Genomic DNA, 9,050 nt, shown 5'->3' with positions numbered 1-9,050 from the left:
AAGAGATGGTTGTGATAATGTTTGGATTACTGTTTATGGAAAACAAATTCTGTGCATCCTTACAATTTTTTTGTTTTGCAAAGATAGAAGACTGTGAAAGTTGGAAACAGGAGCAGCATAGTAACATGTGATTGGTACTGGGTTCTGGGGAGTGCGCGTATGCCAAAAACTCACTTGTAACCTCATACCGGTAATGGACTTAACCCAACAGGAAAGTCATAGCTGGCACACTTCCAAATTTGAAAGATTTGAATTTGCTGATGTTGGTATCTACTGTTTCCTAGACATGTAGAGAAAGAAATTCTTCTGGGCCAGAGTGAAACTAAGAATATGTGAAAAATTCCATTTCCTGTATCAACCCCTTGCTTTGGGTTTCCGCTAGCAATAGGAAGACATTTGAAGGAACCTATTTATTGCTGGAATGGAGATGAATTGGTGAAAAGAGAAATGCAAGCAACAGCTTCCCACACATCTTCCTGTTCTCACAGTCCTCAAAGAATGCCAGATCTCATTTGATTGGAGACGATTTGGACATTATTTTCATCCAGTGTGTGTGTGGGGGGAAACACAAAAGGAATGCCTTCCTATTGGAAAACCGGGGTTAGCTCTTCAAAGAACCCGCATTCCATCTGGGTGCCCATTTACCTTTCCATAATGGAGAGGTAATTGTACCTCTGAAACTGTAACATTTCTAGTATTTACCATAATCAGCTATGAAAGTGTAGTACAGCTCTTGTGATAGGACTTAGAAGCAAACTTGTTCTTCTCATGCAGAAAGACTGTGTTAAAAATGGGAATGGACTATTACAGGAACTTAATAGAAAAAAAAAATCTTTTCCACCACCATATGGTAGTGATATAACACAAAGCATTTTCCTGCCAAGATATCCTGTTACAATGGCAGGCTGCCAGTAGCTTCTCTCCTCCTCATTCAAACAACAAAAATATCCAAAAAGAATTCTTTGGCTGAATCAGGCTGTTGCTTATAAATACATACTATTGGCTGGTACTCAATCTACATGCTCAGTTTCTCTAGAGAGCCAGTCCATTTCGCTGTAAGAGTACTGGAAAATGACTTACCCAGCTCAGCTGCTCTAGGACATTTCTTTCTATTCCAGGTCTTGGAAAGAAGAAATCTTGCATTGCTGCAGTCATCAGTCCTCATTGCTAGTTCCTGCTTGAACAAATTTTGGTCTTGGTACAAAGCTCAGCCCATCTTAGTCATCTCTCTTTGGATCTACACTTACGAATGTGCAGCTCAGAGGCGTGAGCTCACTATTCTCCGGACACTTTGGCAAAATTCACTGGTTCACTGCAGCTCAGAATAGAAAAAGCCTGCTGAACCAAGCCTTATGCGTGACTTAACAAGAACTTGTCATGGATCTGTGGTTCCTTCCTAAGGCTACCTTATGTGATTAGTATATGCAGCATCAAATTACACTCTCTGTGTATTGTAATGAAGAGACGGGGAACATCCTCTCCTGCTTAATCCCTACCAGTAGGAAAGGCATAGTGGTTTAATCACAGAGCCTAAGCTAGTTACTGATATCCCCAGCATCAAAGCTCAAGAGTAGGTAGAGATACTGACTTTGTTTATGGCAGTGTCCCATATTGATGCTGTTGTGTGTTCCAGAAGATTTAGGCCTTTATAACCATTTATGTTTGTTCTTCTACCTGAACTATCTTCCTCCAGGAGATGCAGCTTGTAGTCTTCAGCTGAAGTCTTTGATGAAGGCATGGCTGTATATTGGGCCACACCCTCAGATGGTATAATCCATCACGGCTTTTTGGCCTTTTTCGTAGACATCTCCCGCTTTCTACTTCTGAACTGTATGTATCTTCACTAAGTAAAGTGCCATTAGATGTAGTTGCTCTGTGACATTTTCCGTACCTCAGGACATCTGATGTCACCATTGTTCTGGCTGTCTTTATCTGCACCTCTGTTTCTGTGCAGTTCCCTAGAGATCATGGAAATATATCAAACCAAATAACCATCTGTCAGGGGGCAAGACAATATTTGCAAAATATTCAATGATTCATCTTTTGGCAAAATTATTTCCTACTGTGTGTGCAAAGCTTGCTGAGCTTTCAGCCTTGCTGAAAATAAGAAATGGTCCTATTTTCCTCATTGTCCTCACCTTCTAGGCAGCTAGAGCTGTGAGTACACATTGCACTATAAATCATTTTCTCAGTTTCATCTGTGTTAATATTGATCATGGGTAATTTTGTCCTTGTGGACAGACTAAAGTGTGATTAGCCACATTTATATGTGTGTGATAAATTGAGCTGCATTATGTTGCATAGTTTTTAGGTGCAAATGGTATGATTGTTGGTGTAATCTCATGTTCTATATTCTTATGACACTTTGCTCCTTTTACCAATAACTCCGGTGATTTTTATATCAGTTCACTGAGGTGAAGATAGTTCACAGGTTCTTTTTCTCAGAAAACTAATGTTGGGAACCTTTGGAAAACAATTGATGAGTCGTCTTAGATATTGCATAAATCTTTCACATCCAACTTTAACAAATAAAAGAGTGTTGCATGGAGTGATAGATGAAATTGCCATGGTTGTGGGCTAGTTTGAGGAGTTATCATTTACTTGTTGAATAGAATTTGAGGAAGGTGTAACCAGTAAAGTTGTATGTGAGCTGTACAAGGCCCCTCTGCCCTCCGGTACCAGAACTCTGGAACGCCCTGAAGCTGTTTCATCTCTGCAAACAGACCACTCCTCACTTGGAGGTTGCAGTTTCTTTGCTGAATTTGTTCTTGCATGTGACTTTCAAGAAAGGGATCTGTCTCTTACTAGCTTAATGTAACAAAATTGCTTTGTCTTGCAATATACTGAACCAAGATTTAGCACTTGGTCTAACACACGCAGTCTGCAGTGTGACAGCTGGTGCTGGTATCATAGAAGCCCAAATTTTGAGCTAGGCCCCCCGTGTTAAGCAAACCTCAAGCACAAATAAAAAATAAATAAATTCCCGTCTCTCCTTTTCCTTAGCATTATGCAAGCAATCTACCAATCTGTTACAAGCTTGTCAGCATAAATGCTTGTCGAAGTGCTGTACACGGTGATACTGGCATCTCCTCCATACCAGCAGATAGAACTTGATCTGCAAACCCAGGTGACAAAAAGGGAGGGAGCCTGGAGGAGAGCCCTGCAGCCAAGCACGCGGGTCTCACAGTCCCCCTGGTTCCTTGTTAGCAGACTGGAAGATCCAGCGTGAAGCACAGCAGAGTGATGCTGGATAGCAAGATAATTATAAGATCAAACTCTGTCAAAACCAGAGAAGTTGGAGGCTGACAGGCACAACATCGTGTCCTTTATATAATTCATTACTGTCAGAAGAGAATTTATCATCGATCTGCAGGCAGATGCATGTTTATCTGAATGTAAGGGGCTGTTGATTATATGATTGTAGCTGTAGGGTAGCAGGAATAGGGAACTGGCCACAACAGATTACTTTGGCACTATCGCGTGACAGGCTGCGATGATTCTAGGAGACCCTGGCTGCACAGCCGAGTTTGTGCTCTTCATATCTGACCTCTGTCTCCCTCTCAATGTGGCTGACAGTAGGAGTATAGACAAACGGAAAACTTGTGGAATCACTCGGTAGTCATGCAAGCAACGGAACGCTAAAGAAGTTTGTATCTTGTTAAAGCTGCAAGAGGAAAATGGGGGCCTTAAGTCACTTTTAAAAAATCCTCCCAAGTCTCAGACCTGTCTCTAAAGCAGTGATTTAATGCATCTTTTTTTCCTTCTTCCCACGAGCCATTCTGACAGTGCTAGTTAATCATTCTTTTTTCCAGCTATATTTGAGTGCAGTCAGAGCTCCAAGTGGATGAGGCCAAAGATGTCTGGACTGTCATTACCATCTGGGATCACAATCCTCTTTGTTGTGAAGGGAGAAGGAAGTGGGGAAAGCAGATGCCCTCTTCAGTCCTCTGCTTGGGTAAAGGGTCCATCTTCTATGGATTGGTCCTCCATGCAAGCTTTTCATCAGTTTCTCCTAGTTTCTTGTTCCATTTGCAAGTAGCTATTTTGGATGGACATGTCCCACTTTAACTGGAAAGAGACCCTGCTGCTGCAGCGTGTCCTTCCTGGGAAATTTTCCAAGTGCAGGCAAATCTGAAGAGCTTTCTGCTCTTTTGTTCTATGTTTTGCACAGCACAGAGATATCGTTGGATAAGCCTCCTATCGTATCGTGGGAGTCAGTGACAGAGAAAAGATGTAAAAGATGTAATGATCCATTAAATGCAAGCCTAATTGATCAACAGTTAAGAATGGAAAAATTTTCCTGGTCTGTCTCTTTCTAATTAGGCTATTTGCCTTATTCAGCAGGCAGTTAGGCAACGCAAGTGAGTTCATGTAACAACACAGTGTGCCTCCTTTCCCCTACCTCTGCTTCTTAGGTTGCTGCCAAATTAGTGAATTGACTCAAGGTGCTGCTGACTGCAATTAGGTGAGCCCCAGGAGTGGCAAGAGGGGAAGGGAGGGACTTGGTAAAGGGGTGGTTGGGAGAGTGAGAACTCAATGTTGTGAGCAGGGAGGTAGAGTAGTTCAAGTGCTTATGTGTCTGTGTTCCTGGTCTTGTGGCTGCTGGAAGTGAAATGGGCCATCGTGTCATGGTAGTGAGAAGGTTTTTTCTTCTCCTGTGTTGGTAATGTGGTTGTGACATCAGGAGCTGTTTTAATAAAATTTTCTTGTGTCTGGAGTCAGGGCAGACTCAGAAACAGAAGGGATGGAGATGTTAACCATTAACATATGCAGTCCTATAGTGAGGAGGAAGGAGAGGTAGAGAAGTAGTCCGTCATCTGCTAGATTGGCTGCTTCAGGAGGGCTTGTTCATATCTTGGATGTGGTAAAGAGGGAGGCATACCTTTCTAATGGGGATTAGTCCTGCTGACATCTGTCCTGAAAGGTCAACTGTGGATTCCCCCTTTACAAAACAACTAAGTTTTCTGTTGTCCTCTTTATCTAGTGTTCCCAGCTGCTGTGAAACACAGGAGAAGGCAGTGTTGCTTGGGCTCCACTTGCTGCTATTTTCAGTCTTTGCACAGCTTGAGGTCTCTCCTTCAGAAATGACTGTACATAAAAAGGGGTACTTGTCCCCCAGGCTCCTTGGGACAATGTTGTCTAGGAGTAAGGGGATGAGAATACCCTCCCATGACATAGGCAGAAGGTGGAATGAAGAGTAGTCGTTTCTCTTGCTGGTGCTATGGTTCAGTAAAGGAGTTATTTGTTAAACACTTGTAGATGGTAAGATCCAATTTCCTATTAAACCATTTAGGAGTGACATTCTAGAAGAAATCCTTTCAATGCTCTAATCTGACCTTTAAAACAAACTGTACCGCTGTAAAATTTTTCAGGAAGAAATAGTTCTGTTAAGGAAACAACGCTATAAAAGTCTTCCGCTCCTTATTAATTTTAAAAAGATAATGTTTCTTACATTCGGCTGATGAAGGGAAATATAACTATAATTTCTGAATTACGTTATTGGTGTGTTGCCTGGTTATTTTCTGAGGAATTGCTCTGAGGTATTAAGGACTCCAGTAAACTTCCAAGAAATGAGAATAAAGCCTTTTCCAAACCTAGATTTATGAAGATGACTGTCTCTGGGCCAGTCAGCTTCTTGTGTTTCATTCCTTCCTGCAGTGGAAAAATTGATGTGTGTGTGGTTTTTTTTTTATATATTTTTTTTCTTTTAATCAACTTGATTATACTTCAGATCAACTTGAAATCATCTGATGGGAGTATTGTTGGAGGTGATGTGATTGAGAGAAAATCTTAAAGAGCCTCTTTAAACTCCATTCTTGTTTAACTGTCAGTCCTTTTAGGAGCCGTATGAAACTGTATCCAGACACAGTCTTAATTTCAAGCAGCTAAAAGTTGGCTGCTGCGTAGGCTGCAGACAGCGTGAAGGTTGAGCGTCTTCTCCAGAAGCCTCTTAATCTGCTCCTTCATAGTGGTGTGTGTAGGGCAAGCTTGCTAGACAGCCCCTCTATTTAAGAGCTTATCCTCTGTGCAGTATTAGAGCTCTCTGTTTGCATGTTTACATCTTACCTCAGCTTTTGCTTGGACTGTGAAATACAACTATCATTTTCTACCCTTAAAAGATTTGACTAAATTTATCATCTTTTGATATAAGCTCACTTTCTTCTCTAATTTCAAAGGGATTGTTTGAGACCTGTTTTGAACCTGCATACTTATTGTAGGTTGTACTTCCTTTTGTTCTTTTTTTTGAATTATTTTCTCTGCAAGGTTTTTAGCACCAAATTTGTGTCACTAAAGTGAGGGCTGACACCTTCCTAGGTAGGAATTGGTGTTTCTTTGCAATGCAACCTTACAGTCAGTATCTTACTCGTAAAAACACAACCGTCTCTGAACCCTGAGTAGAAGACCCCAAGATTTTTAGTCTTATTAGCTTTCAGTTCTCATCACTGGCCATTTAAATCAAGGCATCACAATTTTTGTCCCATCTTATTAATATATGGATTCAAGGTGAAGTTAATGAGGGTTTTAAAGTGTCCTGAATTTGTGCATCTTTTGCTTGCATCTGAAGTTCCCAATTGCTAACTTACCTAGGTTTCTCTCAAGATCATCTTTTTTGACAGGCTTGTGCTACAATCCTTGATGCATCTTCTGCACTTACGGTGTGTATTAATTAGTTTCTGTGCACAGCCAGGCCATCTTTGGCTTGTCAGACACCTCCAAGGGAGCTGCCTGCCTGTAGTGTTTAGGTTTCTTCTCAGTGTTTGTCTTCATCTATTTGTTCTAATATCTGAAAAAAGATAATACTTTGGAAAGGGGTGGGGGGAACCACAAAAGACAATGAGATGGAATTGGAATAGAAGCTTTCAGGAGACATCAGCAATATATTTCATAAAGATGAATGTGGATTTCATAAAGATGATTACAATCAATGACTTTGCAACTTTTAGAAGAACCTCTAGTTCTGTCATAGCACTCTGTGTCTTGAGAGTGAAGTTTTATCCTTGTTCAGTGTGTGCAAGTGCCAGCAGTTCCTACGGGGTTACAAAGCACTGTGCTGTAAGGGAATACATCCACTGTAATCAGTCCTGAATGCTGCAGAGTGTATTTACTGTGCTTTGGAATATCAGTATTAATCTCATATAACACCATCAGTTCATACTAGGTTCTAATCCCATCAATTTTAACTTTGAGTAATATAATCAAAGGGAAATAGGGAAATACAGTAGTGAAATCTTAGTATCGTTATTTGTTTTCAAGCTAAGGATCTGCAAAAGCATTGCTTGATTTGTTTGAATGTTAATGGATTGCTCTAACCTGGCATCTGTTAGTCACTTAAGAATTCCCAAGCAGTTCAGGCTGTCCTTTATAACCACTGTTATCTCCTAATTCAGTTTTATTCTTCTTGCTTTTTTCTCAAGCCTATGCACTCCAACAATGTATGAGGTGCAAAAATTTACATAACAGAGTGGTAAGTGCATTTGTCCTTCTAGAATATACTCTGCTGCAGCACAACTACCTTGTAATGTAGAAATTGCCATAGTAACTACTCATTTCTTATTGATTAGATGGATAAAAATTCTCATAATATACAAGCAGAGTAACTTGCTGGCATATGGCTTCAGGCTACCCCTGTGGCAACTCTTACTTATGCAGAAAAAGGAGAGAATGCATATAAGAGTGTTTTTGTTTGTTTGTTTTATTTTTTTTTTTAGATGAATTAGTATTCCTTGAGTTAGGTCACAAACTAGTCTTTTCTGCCACAATAGAGCTTAAAATTTAAATTAAACCTAATATACAGCTCACGACGCAGAATGCTAACACCTTGGTTTGTTATTGGATCAGGACAACAAGATTTCACCTCAGCATGAAATCTGGAAGGGAAAAGGGAAGAAAGGAAGAAGGGCTTCCCATTCCCCCTTCACCTAGGGACAAAACTAACAGCTTTGCTGAGCTGACCCCTAATGAGTAAAAGAGAATTTTCTAGTTTAGCAATTGTGATAAATACCTCTGAAAGGTGCTTCTTACCATGCTGGAATCAGTTGTGTGAGAGAATAAGTACTGCTTTTATGTTTCTTCAGTGATACTATATAGTGATGATCTTCAGCAGTGGCATTGTGAATGCTTACTGAAAGCAGGATTAGGCCTGTAGTGAGTTACAGTGGCTGACAGCTGTCTTGGTTCATATACTGCTGTTGCTCAATGTGCTGTTGTCTCTTACAAGCCTGAAAGATGCTCCAACAAAGCTCCTACCACGTTTGTTTTGGAAGACAAGCTTTTTGTGAATTCTGTCAGAGGACTGAGACTGCAAAGCACTCAGGTAGGATGCCAGATAAAAATTAAGCCCAACACATTCTTCAAATGTGAAGTAGCAGTTTATTCAGAATAATATAAAACAAAAGAATGGCAACACTCAACCAGTGTTTTGTTTGTTTGTTTACTGCAAAGGCTATTCTGAAGCTCTCTGGGACTCTTTTGTGATGCCTTGGTGTTGGCTATGGTAGTATCCATTCTGTATGATTATTCCAGGATGCTATTAGCTAAGTGTATAGCAGACTGAAGATCTTAAAGCAATTTGCAGTTTGGATCTTCCAAGCTGTTAGCACAGGTAGTACCCATGCACAAGTATCTGCTTTTCTTGACTCCAGCCCTCTTTTACCTTCTGAAGTCTGAAATGCTGGGTTAGGGCATCACTTTGTATATTATACCACCCTTCTGCTCTGTTATTTTTACCTACAGTCTGACAGACTGACTTCAAACATTGTCTGACCTTAAGGTTGCTTGAAGTCAATGATCTGTAGAGTTGCAGGAAATGATGCTACTGTTTCAATAAGCTGGGCCTTCAGAGACCCTGCTCAGGAAAACATCCTTCTCCCTGTAGTAGGCTATAGACAAATGGAGGAAGCTCTTTGGCAGCTGCAGATACTTTCAGTCTCTAACAGGAGGAAGTAGGCTTGGCTCTTCTTCATCTTAAGTTGGCCTGAACTATTGAGTGCTTTTGTAGAGGCTTTTGCAGGCAGTAGTGGGAGGTTCAGTGCTCGGTGTTTTTTGTCTGT

This window comes from Aythya marila, assembly GCF_965140915.1.
Source record: "Aythya marila genome assembly, chromosome: 7".
Lineage (NCBI taxonomy): Eukaryota > Metazoa > Chordata > Aves > Anseriformes > Anatidae > Aythya > Aythya marila.
This window is presented reverse-complemented; position numbering follows the sequence as displayed.